The following is a 16,946-nucleotide window of genomic DNA, read 5'->3' as shown; positions in this document are numbered from 1 at the left end:
GTGAGGTAATGGTATTCATCCCTGAAATCCAGAGAGCTCTGTGTGTTTTAAAAGAGCTGAGCTGCAGAAAGTGAATTTCCTGGGAGGAAGGAGCACCTTCACGTATGTTTAGCTCTTCTGTGGACATCAGTGTTTCCAGTCACATTTTTTAAAATTGTTTTTTTGATATTTTTAAGAGAAATTATAAAATTTTATTCTACTTTGGGGTATATTTTCCATAGCAACTCAATTTCTCTTTGTGGAGCATGAAATTCATTTCTGTTTACCAGTATAGTCTCTTCATTAATTCAGGGACTTGTGATAAAACTATATCAACCATAATAGTTGAAAAACCAGGATAAAAAAAAGCAAATATTGAATTGCATTTGCCCTTTTTATTGATGGTCAATAGCCTGACTTTGCAACCTATCCACCTATATAGATATTTAGCCCAGAGGGCTGTAGTAATTCTTATCTGTGCAGACATGTGACATTATTAAAGTAAGCTAATCCATTTTCAAAAAGTTTCTTCCTGAAGCATGTTTAGCCTTAAAATTTACAATTATGCCTTGGATGATTCTTGTAATCACCATGCAACATATGTACCACTTTTGGGGAAAACAGCAGAGGAAAGTGGTGGAATTCTATGGTTGCCAGTTGGGTTTATTTGGGTATAAACAAGTAAAGGATGATGCTAAGTAGAAGCATATGCCACTACATGTATTGTTTTTTAATGAAAGAATGTGTTATTTGCGTGTGTTGTTCAGTATGAATGTCTTAGTCAATTTCTTCTCTCAAATTAAAAATAGGCATGTTATAGGATTTAGCAAACAGATTTTGAACGTGTGAATTATGTAAATAATATTGAAACTGCCTTTCATAATAAATAATGTGTCATTAGAATTTATTATTTTAGTCTGATGTTATTGTAATCCAGGTTGAGTATCATTTATCTGAAATGCTTGATACCAGAAGTGTTTCAGATTTCAGATTTGGATTTTAGAATATTGACACTATGCTTACCAGTGGAACATTGCAAATCCAGAAATCCAAAATGCTCCAAGGAGCATTTCCTTTGAACATCATTTCAAATTTTAGAGCATTTCAGATTTTGGATTTTTGGATGAGGATGCTCAATCTGTATTACTTACTATTCCTAGGATAGTTGCACATTTGTGTCTTTGGGCACACATAGTTGGAAGTGAAGAATTATATTGTGGTTGGTTTGGTTTTAGAGCTCTTGGTTCTAGGTAGGGCTCTGGTACAATAGGGTGATGTTGGGGTAATGTGATGCCTAGAAGCTTTCAACTCTTATGTTAAATATAACTTTTTAAATAGGTGATTATATGGGAAAAATATTGACAAAGATGTTAAGGGACAAATACACCAACAATACACACATGAAAAACAGTGTCTCTGGTTAATTTTTATATTCGTATTTTATATTTATACCTTTGGTTGTGACATATGGTTAATTTTTATATAAAATATAAATTTATAATTTTTAAAATTTCTACACTTGCATGTTATGATTTGATAGACCAAAAGAGATTGCCTAAACCAAATTCACTCTATAATTGATAAATGATTGAACATATTTTTTGTCCAAAACTGAAGGAAACTGCCCATAAAATGGCTGCTTTGGAACGCATTTTTTTTTTTTTTTTTTTTTTGAGATGGAGTTTCGCTCTTGTTGCCCAAGCTGGAGTGCAATGGCGCAATCTCGGCTCACTGTAACCTCTGCCTCCCGGGTTCAAGTGATTCTCCTGCCTCAGCCTCCTGAGTAGCTGAGATTACAGGCATGCGCCACCATGCCCAGCTAATTTTTGCATTTTTAGTAGGGACGGGGTTTCACCGCATTAGCCAGGATGGTCTCGATCTGACCTCATGATCCGCCCGCCTCGGCCTCCCAAAGTGCTGGAATTACAGGCATGAGCCACCATGCCCGGCCTGGAACACATTTTTAAGATTGAAATCAGTCTCTTTCCAGAAACCCCTGTTTTGTCTTAAAGCTAGATGAGGACCTGCAAAGAAGCGCGCTGTGCACTGAGTATTAGTGGGACAAAGCTGAGGATCTGCCGGCCTCACTTCCCCTGTCCTAAGATATTGGGTGCATGGATAATTGACAATACAACACCCTTCATCAATGTGAGTCATTTTTAAGAGACTTAAGTTTTACCCATTGGCACCCTCACTGAAGGCACGACTGTTCTGTTGCATGGTGTGACATACAGCTCAACGCTCGAGTCCTAGGAATTTTTATGGTGACATATGGAATAACAGCTTCTATAGATTTTATGGTAGAACCTACCAATAGCACCTTTGACAGATCCAGGTTTCTCACGTGGGGCAGCCCAAGGAAATCTCAGCAGTGGGATTTACTACATGGTAGAGAAATGTCAGAAGCAACCCATTTTACACGAATGATACATAGGTTGAGAGCCGTTGAAGCCAAGATCTGAGAAAGGTGAGGAATGTGGTCAGTTCAGTATAGACAAGCCAGCCCTTGTTAAGTCTGAAAACGGCTTTCCTTGCACTCAGTTTATTCTAATTCTAAAAAAAAAAGTAGGGCTTTTTCAGAACTTCTTGGAATGAAATTGTAAAAGATCACAGTGTCTAGCAACTGTACAGATGATGAATTCCTTGGGCTGACATTTTATCTAGAAGATCCAGGGAAAGATTTCTTATGTACAGTCAACATTTACTGAATGTCTGTGTGCCAGACATGGCAGTAGATACTGTGAGTACAGCAGTCAACAAGATAGAAACTATCTTCACTCTGAATGAGATTACATTCTAGTTAAGGAGACAGATTGTAGGTAACTGAGCAATAAATTATAAAATTTCATATAGAAATAAGGGACATCTAAAAACGAAATCAGGATTCTTTCATCTTCAAGTAACAGAGAAACGAACACAAGTAATTAATTTATCTTACTTCTTTTGAGGGGACAACATGGATGGGGGGCTTTTTGAGTGTGCCGCCTGCTGTCATTATTCCATGATATGCAACCCCTGCCTCCACCCCTGTGATCCTCAGATGGCTGCCAGCATTTATAGGGCCACCTGCTAAGCGTTCATGTTAGGTAGGAGACAATAGCGTCTTGATGAAAGACTGATCCAAATCTTGTTGGACAGCAGAGCAGCCAATAACAATGTGGTTTTTGGCTAGGATAATGCAGCCACATGTGCTTATTGTCAAAGCCTAACGATGTTGAATTCTGCCATGAATTCACTATTCATTTCAAACAGTTGATCAATTAATTTGCTTTCAAATACAGGGACAATGAAATGCTAGTGAGACAAAAGCATAGGTTTCTCTTATAGACATTTATATCTGTAAATAACCTTAAAATAAAGGAATGATATTTTTAGACAACAATGAAAAATATTTATTTATATGACCTCGTAATTAGCAAGAAAAATAAATTGTGTTTTGATTGAAATTCACAGCAAATGAAAATTTTAGATAGCTAGACAATTGTGTTTTTTTGTTGTTGTTTATTCTTAGAGTTTATTCACAACTGAGCCCAAGCTCCAGGATTAAAAAAAAAAAAAATTCAGAGGCCAGGTGTAGTGACTCACGCCTATAATCCCAGCACTTGGGAGACTGAGGTGGGAGGATCACTTGAGCCCAGGAATTCAAGACCAGCCTGGACAACATAGTGAAACCCCATCGCTACAAAAACAAACAAACAAACAAACAAGCAAACAAACAAAAAAACATAAAAAGCCAGGCCTGGTGGTGCACGCCTGTAGTTCCAGCTACTTGGGAGGCTGAGGTGGGAGGATCACTTGATCCCAGGAGTCAGAGGTTGCAGTGAGCTGAGATCGCACCATTGCACTCCACCCTGGGCAACAGAATGAGATACTGTTCAAAATATATATGTTTCAGGCAAGAGAATAATGTAAACACAAGCATTTTCAATACCTTAATATATGTAATTAGAACTTTAAAAACCAAAATGAGATCTTTTGCTTGTATTGGTATAGAAGCCCTTGGACCATAACAAAATTATTTTATTTAAAAATGACAACAACAAACACACACACACACACACACAGACAATAAAACGTTAATAAAACAATGAAATCTAACCTCCCTGAAGGACTTGAAATATCATGATAATACTCTCTTTTTTTTCTTGGCTTGTGAGTAAGGATGGATGTAGCACATTTATTGGCTACTGAATTTTTTTTTTTTTTGGCTACTGAATTTTTTAAAGTAATTTTAACTAAATTTTTAAACAATTTAAAGTAATTATATAACAAATTTAGCACATAAATTCATAACCTCAGTATTCCAACCTAATATTGTACATCTCATATCATTATTCAAGTTACACATTCTCATTAGTTTTGTGTGAATCGTTTGGTATAACCAATATCAGCAATAACAATTGAACAGCACAGCTAATCCTCAGATGTGCGCAGTTGGGGGAAAACCACAAATTTGTGAATCTGCATACTGACTCATCCTTCACCTTCATTTCCTCCACTCGGAAGATTCTCCCTCTCCCTTCGCAGAACACTTGCCCAAGACTTGAGTTAGGGGCCAGTTTCAACTCTTGAGTTTCTATAACTTCATTCTAAGGAAAATTGAGTATGTTATATGAATGCATATCAAACCCTCTCTAAGCAGCTTACATTGTTAATATACACAACTAGTACATCAAGCAGTCAAGATTCATGAGATGTGATCACAAAGCAATTTTCTTCAGTTCCCACTATGCTTTGAAATGTATTCAGTGGGAGAAACTCCTTCCTTGGCCCCTGCTACTCAGGCCGTAACAACCACTTGAGTTGTTGAAATAGCAATGTGTTTCTGTCTGGGTGGACAGTAGCCACATGCCTTGTGTACACAGCCCCCATCCACCCTCAGGGACAGGCCATCCAGATTCTCCCTTATGCTCTGAGTCTCCCAACTCTCTTAAGTTTCAGCAACTAAAAGGCATAGCAGGTGGCCTCCAGGGCCATCTCTGACATTGCTGGTGTCAATTGTTGTTGATTGATGTCCATGCCACACACGTTGTTCACTATTTTGAATATTTGGGTAATAAATACTTTTTAAAGTTACTTTAATTTTTAAATCATTGTCTCAATTTGATACTTATCATTCCTATTCCCTTATCGTAGTCAAAGCTTCTGATTTCATTCAAAGTTACAGCTATTTACACTCCCTCCAGATAAGGTGTTTTTTGTTTGTTTGTTTGTTTGTCTTTTTTTTTTTTTTGTAAACAACGTCTCCCTCTGTTGCCCAGGCTGGAGTGACAGGATCTCAGCTCACTGCAACCTCTGCCTCCCGGGTTCAAGCAATTCTCCTGCCCCTTCCTCCCAAGTAGCTGGGATTACAGGCACTCACTGCCCCATCTGGCTAATTTTTGTATTTTGTAGAGATGGGGTTTCACCATGTTGACCAGGCTGGTCTCAAACTCCTGGCCGCAATTGAGCCACCCGCCTTAGCCTCCTGACAGGTAAGGTGTCTTACAGAGGGGACTTTTTGTTGTTGTTGTTGTTGTTACCCGGGAAGGGGGTTAAAGAACCCTCCAGAGATATGTATGTGTGTGTGTGTACGTTAGAGCCATTGAGGACTGAGGTGGGGGGATAGGGAAGAAGAGACACCAGAGAGTTGAGAGGAGCAGTAAAGTTCCAAAACAGCTGGCACTATTGTAAGCTGGGCACCCAACACCAACACTCCCCTGCTCCTACTGCTGTGACCAACATCTTTGAAAAACTTCTATCCACAGCTCCCTTGCTCAAGTGGCATGCTGTCTCCTAGCCTGCCACCTGCTCCTTCTGTAACTCAGCTTCTCTCTGCAGGGGTCGGCCCAGGTGCATCTTACCCCTGAATCACTCTCTTGGTCTCCAGAAATTCACATTCCTTTCCCCACAGATGTGGGGTACAGACTGAACCCAGCACAGACACTTCTCCTTCAGGCCCTCAGGCAGCATGCAGGCAACCTATCTTTTGCAACCTTTAGTTTTTACAGCTCCAGGTCAGAATCTGAGACCCCTTTGTCACCTCAAATAGTCTCCACACTCTTGAAGACATGTGAAGGCATCTCCCAGAGGAACTGTGAGCATAGCAAATCATAGGCTGGCTCTTAGAGCGTCCTGTGATGTACAACAGCCCTACCCACATGCCATTGCTCAGAGGATGTCACCTGACTACTCTTCACGCTACTGGAATAGGAGATCCCGACCCTCCCATGAACCTGGGAGAAGAACTGGAGTCATTGCTAGCATCACTAATGACTACTGTAAGTCAAGCTACTGATTTCATTAAAATTTTGCATCTAGGACTGGGCACGATGACTCACGCCTGTAATCCCAGCACTTTGGGAGGCCAAGGCGGGTGGATCACTTGAGGTCAGGAGTTCGAGACCAGCCTGGCCAATGTGGTGAAACCCCATCTCTACTAAAAAATACAAAAAATTAGCCATGTTTGGTGGTGCACACCTGTGGTCCCAACTACTCAGGAGGCTGAAGCATGAGAATCTCTTGAACCCAGGAGGCGGAGGCTGCAGTGAGCCAAGATCGCGCCACTGCATTCCACCCTGGGTGACAGAGTGAGAGTCCATCTCAAAACAAAAAACAAACAACAAATTTGTATCTAGGTTTGCACCTTATTTTGGTATCTGATACATGTTGTCTGTGTCCAAATATCTATTTAAATACTCTGTTACATTTACGTTTAATTGTTGAGAATGACTGCATTTCAAACTGACATTTTACTTTAGAAAATTGGTTTCCATATTATTTATAGAACTTACTGCTTAATGAAACTCCACGTGCGATGTAGAATACTCACTACTGACTTCCAGCAGTTTCACCTCACCAGCCCCGCTGTATGATTGTTCTGTCAAAATTTCCTCCCACTGGCTGAAAGCCTCCATAAGTGGACTTTTATTAGGGTAAATTTTTTCTGCTGGTTCACTGGGATGCAGTCTTATTTTTGGATATTTCCAAGGTGGAAATCCCAGGCATGGGTGAGGAGAAGCACGCAGAGCTGGTGGCAAAGCCAGGCCTCCAGTCCCTGTGGAGGCACCTGGCAGGAGCCGCTTTGCTTTGGAGACTCCCGATACTCTCACAGTTGCAGGAGAAGGGGACACTCAACCCACCATTTAGTTCCAGTTATGGGCCAAATTGTGTCCCCTAGAACGACATGTTAAAGTCCTAATCTCGGGAAACCGTGCGTGACCTTAATTGGAAATAGAGGCTTTGCAGATGTAATCAAGTTAGGATGAGGTATCCCTAATCCAATATGACTGATGTCCTTATAAGAAGATGGGGGTCTGGACACCTGGACACACAGGGGAGAACACCAGGTAATGACAGGAGATAGAAATTGAAGTGATGCCTCTGTAAGCCAGAGTGCTGAGGATTACTGGCAACTGGCACAAGCCAGCAGGGAAAAGGAAGGATCCTCCTGTGGAACCCTCAGAAAGAGTATGGTCCTGCCAGCATCCTCACTTCAGACTTCAAGCCTCCAGAATGCTGAGAAAAATATATTTCTGTTGTTATGAAGCACACAGTTTATGTTACTTTGGTACTGCAGCCCTAGGAAACTGAGGCAGTGTCCTCTTGGCTTTCAGGACTAGCAAGCCCCTCACACTCACTCGGGCCTGAATGGACCACCTCTGCCCTCAGCTGATCCCCGCATGGCTACACTGCCCTGATCACATACCCCAGTCCAGGCCCCTGGGTGCCAGTGCTGGCCACAGGACCTCAGTGCAGCTCAAGGCTTTGTCCACACTTTCCTGTCCACGGGTCCCAGGGGCCAGAAAGTGCCCAGAACTGGTCAATTATTTGTCTTTACTATGCTTCAAATACATTGACTACCCTTCGTCTTTTTTATTTATTTATTTATTTTTAGACGGAGTCTCACTCTGTTACCCAGGCTGGAGTGCAGTGGCACGATCTCAGCTCACTGCAACCTCTGCCTCCTGGGTTCAAGCAATTCTTGTGCCTCAGCCTCCCGAGTAGCTGGGATTACAGATGTGAACCACCACACCCAGCTAATTTTTGTATTTTTAGTAGAGGTGGGGTTTTGCCATGTTGGTCAGACTGCCCTTCACCTTATACTTCCTCATTTTTGCATTCCTCTTAACAGCCACCAATGCCTAAGAGCTAATGAATTTATACTTGTTGAGCATTTGAATGACCAGATTTTTAGAGAATTTCTTTCTCCATGTGAGGTTACACATTTGTTTTTTCGTGGCTCATTGAAGGCTGCAATTGTGGAACTAATTCATGTTTTTGTTAGCACTTTTTGGAGTATGAACATCTGAAGAAGAGAAAATGCTTTGTGTATTCTCTACATCAGTTCCAAAAATGATCCGATGATACCAGTTCTCCAGCAGCCCAGTAATTAATTTATTCAGTACCGGTATCACTTCCACAGTGCATTCAGTCGGTTGAGTTATCTGTTACTTACTTCTAAGTGTCTTAATGCTCCTGAATTTTGGCATTGAGTCAATGCTGAGGTAGCCCACTTAGCTTCTTCCCAGTGACTGTTTCTGAACGAAATGAAACAAAGCCAACATTCTGCACTGCTGGTGGAGAGTAATTAATGACTTGATTCATCCATATGTACAAAGAAAATTGTGCCATTGTTAAGCAGCCAAATAACAGTTGGTGTCAGTAAGAAATAAAAGGATTAAGTAGAAGGAAACTACTATTATCCAATGCCTAGTTTTTGTTATGCCACCCAATAAGTTTGATATTATAATGCCATCTTGCAGAAGAAACCTGAAACTCACAGAGTGTTTTAAAATCTTACTCGAGTTCACATTGTTGAGAGATAGCAGAGATTGAATTTGGACTTAATTTCATGTGATTTCCAAATGAAAAAATATTTCTTCTATATCAGGGTATTTTGTTGTTGTTTCATTATTTAGAGTGCTGGTAAATGTCACATTTGGTTTATTTCTTCTTAGGGTAACAGTACATACCTTAAGGGAATGTAAACATTAGGAGAGTAAGAACATCAAAATAGAGAAGAAAGTAAAGATAACATTTTGAAAGAATTTTTAACTAGAGAACTTAACCTGTGTCTATCTACACATGCTTGTGTAAAGACATATGCACATATATATGTATGCACACATGCACATATACCACACAGACATAAACACAACACACACACCACACAGACATACACACATCACACACACCACACACACACACCACACACCCCCCACGCACGCCACACACCCCCCACGCACACCACACCCCCCACACACACCACACACACATGCACACACACCACACACATGCACACATACCACACATACACACCACATACACACCACACACACAGCACACACACATCACACACACACACACCACACACACGCACACCACACACACATACACACCACACACACACACACCACACACACCACACAAACATATTTAAAGTCAAAATCAAAGTCTGAATTTGTTGTAATAAACAAAAGTGACCTGTGTTGTATACCAGTTTCATAGAACTGATGCCTTTTCATTGGGTCATATCAGTGGGTTTGGTTGAGGTGTACTCATTGTAGTAAAATGCCAGTATAAACCAATATACTCTTTAAATATATTCTTCATGGTGTATATAATATATAATATATATTTATTTTATATATAATTATTATATGTATTTATTATATATTATTAATGTTAGTGCTTTTCACTAATATATAATAAATATATCTAATATTTATAATAATTATAATATAATCCTATAAAATTATATACATATATAATTATATATGTAATGATTACAATCTCATAAAATGGAATTTTATATCAATAGTGGTTGGCTGTCCCACTGTGCCCTCAATATCATGCTGATTAAAGTCTCTTTCCTTACACTTCAGTAAGAACTTGGATTCAAAGCAGAACCCAACGTGTCTGATTTGCACCCTCTATTCACCCTTGGAGCTCTGAGAAAGCCTTCAGTAAAGCTAATCCTATTTCCCAAAACTACTTTTTCAGTACCCAGAATAAAGAAAAAGTTGCTTCAAACTAACTCTCCTTTCTTTTACCAAGAGTAAATGAATGCTTTTTAGTGATTGTATAAAATGTTTCAAATCAACATTAACACAGTTAATTTTATATGCTTACTTGTTCTATGTCAGTGTTAGTTTTATTTTCATAATACTGAACCACTAAGCAAAATCTGCAACAAACTAATTAGATAACTTTGGTGTATTCACAAGGGATTCTAATTTAATCTACTAAAAATATATCTATATCTGTATCTACGTACTATTTTATTGAAAACTGAGTTAGAGAAAAAAGCTAGTGGCTAGTAAGAAAAGTAGTATGCTTTTATTTTTATAAAATAATAAGATGCAAAATAAATATATGTTAACAGATAATAGTGGAATAAAATGCAATGAAATGCCCACAGGGATTATCTCTGACTCACAGAATTATAAGTGATTTGAATTTTTTAAACTATGGAATTTCTAAATTTTTTCTATAAATATGTATTTCATTCTTTTTTTAAAAAGTGTTAAGAAGTAATAAAAAGAAACTGGATTTAAAGGCACATCAGAGAATGTCATTTCTGACAAGTTTGGAAAAAATTAGAAAGCCACACAGGCCTGTTTGCTACTGTAATTTTTATGTCAGATAGTTAGAGATGGAAAAAAGCGTAAGTTAATTAAGGCACGGGTTTATGCTAATGGAAGCATATATTGGCGAAAATATCTTGTTAATAGTCACATAACTGATGATTAAGAAGACAGTATGATGGATGCACTTCCCCCCAGACAGGGTAATGAGCTGAGAAACTGCCAAGGGGCTTCCAAGTTCAGTGAGAGAGCATGTTAATCCCATATTGGATAGACCGGACACGGTGGCTCACGCCTGTAATCTCAGCACTTTGAGAGGCCAAGGGGTGGGTAGATTACCAGGTCAGGAGTTCGAGACCAGCCTGGCCAAGATGTTGAAACCCCATCTCTACTAAAAATAAAAAAAAATTAGCCGGGCATGGTGGTGGGCGCCTGTAATCCCAGCTACTCGGGAGGCTGAGGCAGGAGAATTGCTTGAACCCAGGAGGCGGAGACTGCAGTGAGCAAAGATCATGCCACTGCACTCCAGCCTGGGCGACAAAGTGAGAATCCGTCTTTAAAAAAAAAAAAAAAAAAATTCCCACATTGGAGATTTGAACACTTGTCTTCTTTTAAAAATTATAAACATAAGCTCAATAATAAAATGGCCTGATGAGCAGTTTTTGTATCAACTCTGTTCGGTGCAAGTGAAATTATACATTGCAAAATTATAGAGAGTGGTAAGAAAAATTCTAAAATATCATGAGTATATTTGGTACTAATGCTGTGACACACATTTCAGTAACAAAAAGTAATTGCCAAATATGATCCTGATATAATTTTTAAATGTTGCCTCACATCAAAACTATCATGCTTTAAAAAAAATCAATGTAATGGTAATACATTATGTTTTCAGCTCTTTAAATAACAAAAGTAGATTCTTCTAAATCCAAAACTCTGTCTTTCTGGCAATTATGAATATCGTCTATATAGTTTATATCTTTTTGTGAAAGATACTAAGACATCAACAAATAAGCATTCTCCCTCTGCATGATTATATTCAAATTATGTGTAAACTCAGCACATAAAGGCAAAAGTATAGTTTGACAATTTTATGGATAATAGAGCTTCAGCGATAACTCTATCCGTGCCATCGGAAAGTTAAATTTTAATTTGGGGAAGGAGCATATTTCTTCATACATTATTAGATTTTTCCAACATAAAACTACCTTATCATAACTATGTACAAATATATATGTTGGCCCTCTAGCATCATTCTAGCAATGAACATTGATACATATATTTTATAATGCTGGTATTATGAGAATTTTCAAATAGTAGTAGGAAATCAAAATATGCTTTAGTCGTCTCAATTTCTGAATACAAGGCTACTATTTCCCAGTATTTCTCATTTGGGGATTCTTTATAGTCAATCTGTTCTTACTCAATAATCATACCTAAGAATTTGGAGATACATTTTATTTGCCTGGAGCTTTTCAGAAGAATTCCAGTATTCTCAAGGTAAATTGCCTGTCTTATTAAAATAGTTTCCTAAAACTCACACACCAGGATCATAGCATATCACAATTAAAGCCCTCTACAGCCAGTTGACTAGGAAAGTCCACGATGAACTTGAGGAGAATTAAAGCATCATAATTTATTTTTGACTTTAAGATAAGATCAAACATGGATCACAGAGAATTTTGATGCCATGAGCGAGTTCACACATCAGCTAGACACTGTTTACATTAAAGTTAATGAGAGAATAGGTGGAGATGAAAAGGAATATGTTAGGTTGGACAAATTTTATCATCTAAATATTTTTATCGGAATATTAAGAATGAGATCTTCTGGGTTAAAAATGTGTTAATTACAGGGAGGGGACCTATGTCTGATTTTCTCAGAACTGTCCTGGCTTCTGCAAGTTGTACCTGCATAACTATTGGCAGAAATTCACCTCCTTTGTCATCTCTCTTAAGAAATGTCCCATTGTGGACCAGGCATGGTGGTGGCTCAAGGCTGTAATCCCAGCAATTTGGGAGACCAGGGAGGGAGGATCACTTGAGACTAGGTATTCAAGACCAGCCTGGGCAACATAACAAGATCCTGTCTCTAAAAAAAAAAATATATATACATACACATATATACATACACACACATATATATAAGATAGATAGATAGATTAGATAGATAGATAGATAGATATAGCTAGCAGAGAGGGCAGCTAGCTCAGTAACATCCCAGTTCCTGAACAGGCCAAAACCATAGTTTTGTACCCCTAGCTACTGGGGAAGCTGAGGTAGGAGGATTGTTTGAGCCCGGGAGTTACAAGCTGCAGTGATCTGTGATTGTGCCACTGCACTCCAGCCTGAGCAAGAGAGTGAGACCCTTGTTTCAAAAAGAAAAAAGTCATGGTTTAGACTATAACTCCGACTATAACTCCAACTATTAATAAGAAACTATTCACATTTATTTATCACATCTTCTTCCATTAACAGAAAACTAAAGGAATGAAAGGGAAAAAGTGACTTCCCCTTTATGACTAACAAGGGTATCCCAGAATTTCTGGCCAAATCGTGGTCAGAAGATCCACCCTCTGCAGCCATCACTATCTACAGGGACCCCTCTCCCTGACCAAGGCATCCCCTCTGCTATCTAGGCCTGCCCCTAAGGAATTAATTTGATGACAATTCAAGCATGCCGAACAGTGACAGGGCTTGATTTTCAAGTTAAAAGATGTGAAAACATGGTGTTGGTTGGAGAGGCCTGAGAAACCCATGCATCCATGCATTGGACTATGGCTTTGGCCTTTTCAGGAAATGAGAGGTTACTGAGCTTCCTGCCCTCTCTGCCAGGTAAATTTGATATGTCGGAGAATGAGTATCTGCTGCTTGTTATAGGTACACATCGGTGGTACTAGTGCAGTTTACATCTCAAAACTAACATTTGGATATTTAACCCAAAGGTACTTTAAGACATTGGACATATGTAACTTAAAGTAGCCACTTTTTAATCGCTATGTTGACTTGCCCTGGGGAAAGCGATAAATAATGAAGGGCAGAATGCCATGTAGTTTAGACTTTCCATAAAAGAAGTAAGTCCCTTAGGTAGGACTGTCCTGCTATTGCTAATAAAGTTAAAATTGAAGCATGTCTTTCGGAAGGGATTAAATCATGTTTTTCTAGATACCGATTAAATTATCTAATCTCAACAGACCTAAGTAATTAGGACATTGTTGATAATGCAGAGAACATGTTAATCTTGTCCACATCCAAATAGCCTCCTTTCATAAACTCTAGATCATGAAAATTAATAATCGTGTTCATTCTTAGTCATTTGCTGCTTCTTACATTCTTTAAATCTAATGCCAAAGATGGCAGTCAACTTTATCACCTTTAAAAACTCAGGCCCTTTATCAAGTGTAACTCTGAAATTAGGTACAGATTTTTAATATGGGACCATCTTCTTTTCTCAACACCACGTGTAGTTCATATATTAGAATTTGGAAGCTCCCTAACAACTGCTTCCCAGACAGCCCATCCTGTTCACCCGCGTTGATTCTATAATCACGATTGTGCCTGCTTGTATTGTTGACATTGAATCCTCAGCATTTAAAAGAAGGCCTGGTACATTGTGGACATGAATACGTATGTATTTGTTGATTGAATGAATGAACAAAAGAAATGGAAGTATATAATTGAATCTGCATTTGTGGTTGTATTTTTGTAATTGGTATGCCTTTGCCATATTGAAAGTCCTTTGAAGATGACGATCCTCTTCGCCTAGTTTTCTATATCCAGTCCACAATACACAGCTGGCCATTTTCTGTATATTTGAGATCCTCTTAATATTTCTTCCCAACCAAGACTCTCATCAGCATCAGTTTAGGTTAGATCATCAGGTTCTTCTCCCATGTTGTCACATACACCCTGAGAATGCTGAATTGAGATAACACATAGCAGCCTATACTGACCCTGCAGGGAACACCCCCCCAGACCTTGTACTTCAGAAGAGGCCTAGCCACCCCTGAGCTTGCAGTGCTTGTGTGAGGGTGCTTGTGGAATATTCTTCTCACTACCTTCTATAAGCAGGACAGCCTAGTACCCAGAAACCTCCAAAGGCACCCAAGTCTTTCCAGAATAAATGCCAAATATTGACATTTGGGTTCCCCAGTTTATCATCTGGGACCATCTCCTATTACAGTCCTCTCCTCTTCCTTCTTGAAGACACTTCCTTTGCTCCAGGCATTTCAGGATATTGTCTGTGTCCCAAACTTACTCTTTGAGTTCACACTCATGTCTGCCTTCAACCCCAAATGCTCTTTCCCTTATTATGCCCAATTCAAGCTCAAACCACATCCCTATCCCTTATTTACTCCCCTCAGTCTTCACAGTTTAGTTCTCACATCATCTCTCCGTTGGCATTTCTTCCATTTCCTCCCTTACACAAAATCATTCCCAACACTCTTTCTGATAGTGTCTAGAGTTGGTGCCTGCTTGCTGGATTCTCATGCATCTGGAAGGCAAGAACACTGTTATCTTTTCCCCTCCAATTCCTGGTACAGTGGTGGGCACAGATTAGGCACATAAAGATGATGACAGATCATCCAAACTCTTTACTTGTTCCCTTATTAGAAAATGCTCTCTTGGGAAAGTTATGAATATCTCAAATCCAACTTTATTTCTTTTACAAGGATTTGAGAATTACTGTCATGAATATGCAGGGTTTCTGAAACTTGGTAACTCACACTCATAAGGAGGTAACCTAATTGACTCAGTCTTAAAAAGATGGAAATATGTAACAATAATTAAGTAAATTTTACCCTTGAGTGACAAATGCATATGCCGGAAAAGCTTATTTAGAGTGCTTTTATATTTCCAGTTGGTACTCCAGAACATTTCAAGGAAACTAGCGAGTTTATTTCAACATTGGGAAAATATGTCTTTAGCATACTTAGATTTAGTGGAGTAGGCTGGCCTGTATTTTTGGTTACTCATCCTTTCCATTTGTAAGTTAACATTTTAAGGCGTGACTAATTAACTAATAAAATACCAAAATGTCAATAAACTGAGGTGCTGTAGTTATTTCATTTTCATTGAATTTATCTTTCAATTCAAAAGGGAAATATTAGGAAACTAAAAGAGCTTGAAATAATCAGTGCCATTTGTGTCATTTTAAAACTGTCAGCAAATATCATGGGTGAAATTTTTGAAATCATTTGTTCTAAATAAAATAGCTTAGGCTTTAACTTCTAATTTGAGATACAGGGATGGATGTTTATAAATGTTTCATTCTTTTTGAATCAGTCAAAACCAAGGAAAGAGTAAGGAACATCTTTGGGAAGTCACTGACCATGGCAGTTTGCTGAATTCTGGATAAAGAATAAAGTAGATACATGTAAAAATACTTTAAAATACTGTGCATGATGAGGAACAAGGCCCTGTCACTAAGAATAATCTATAAAATCTTGTATTTTCTCTCCTCCAATATCACATTGAATTTGTAAGTTGTGACCTTATACATCAGATTCTGGATTTAGAAGGTTCTTCCTCATTGAGAAATTGCTCTAATAAATAGTTTGGTTGGAGATCTTTCTGCCTCTCCTTGAGTACTTCCAGGAATAGTGAGCTTTTTCTCTCTCTTCGGGTATAAAATTCAACTCAGACAGCTCTGACTGTAGAAAGGTCTTTATAATGGGTGAATCTTTCTCCTGCTCGTCTGTTGCCCACTGGTGCTCTTCCAACCAACAGTGTATATTCCTGAAGGGTAGGGATTGTGCCTTGGTAGTGATTGGTTCTCCCACTGTGCCAGCCCCTGAGAGCGAGTGCTCAGGAAGCAAAGGGAGTCTACTTTCGCCTGTAGGACTCAGAGGCGCCTAACTCTGCCCTGCTGTCGTCTTTCTCCTATTCCAGTTATCTCAGCGCTCCTAGTTATATTCACAACTGTAATTTTATCTTTGCCATTACACATGAGCACTAAAGTCCCCATCAGTAAGCACTCAAGCCACCAAGAAATGTGAACATTTGACATCCAGTGAATTTGAAAGCAAGAGCTGGGCTCCAAAGCAAACCCCAACCCAAAAACCATCCCGTAAAAAAGCCTTCAGATAATAGAACTGTGTTCCTAAAGTTCCTTGAATTGGAAGACTTGAGGTTTGACAAACTAGTTGAATTATACTATCTGAAACCAATATTTGCATTATAAATACTATAAAATCTGTGATGTGAGGCTGAAGAGGAATTTAATATGAATGTTCTTCAGTCAAATAGAATAGAAGTTGGCCAGCTACAGTCAGAGAGCCAAATCAGCTGCCTGTTTTTGTATAAAAATGTATGGGAACACAGCAGCATCCATTTCCATAGGTTGGTTCTGTGGCTGCTTTTGCCCTATGACAGCAGAGTTCAGTAACTACAGTAGAGA

The 16,946-nt window shown here is 38.9% G+C and overlaps 1 protein-coding gene across 3 annotated transcripts in view; it reads left to right on the top strand.

Moving 5' to 3' along the window:
• CTNND2 (catenin delta 2) overlaps positions 1 to 16,946 on the top strand; it is a 948,689-nt gene that overhangs the window by 458,203 nt on the left and 473,540 nt on the right. The window lies entirely within an intron of this gene.

This window comes from Pongo pygmaeus, chromosome 4 (assembly GCF_028885625.2).
Source record: "Pongo pygmaeus isolate AG05252 chromosome 4, NHGRI_mPonPyg2-v2.0_pri, whole genome shotgun sequence".
In the NCBI taxonomy this organism is placed as follows: domain Eukaryota; kingdom Metazoa; phylum Chordata; class Mammalia; order Primates; family Hominidae; genus Pongo; species Pongo pygmaeus.
Note: the sequence above shows the minus strand (reverse complement) of the source record. Positions and strands in the feature narration are given on the sequence as shown.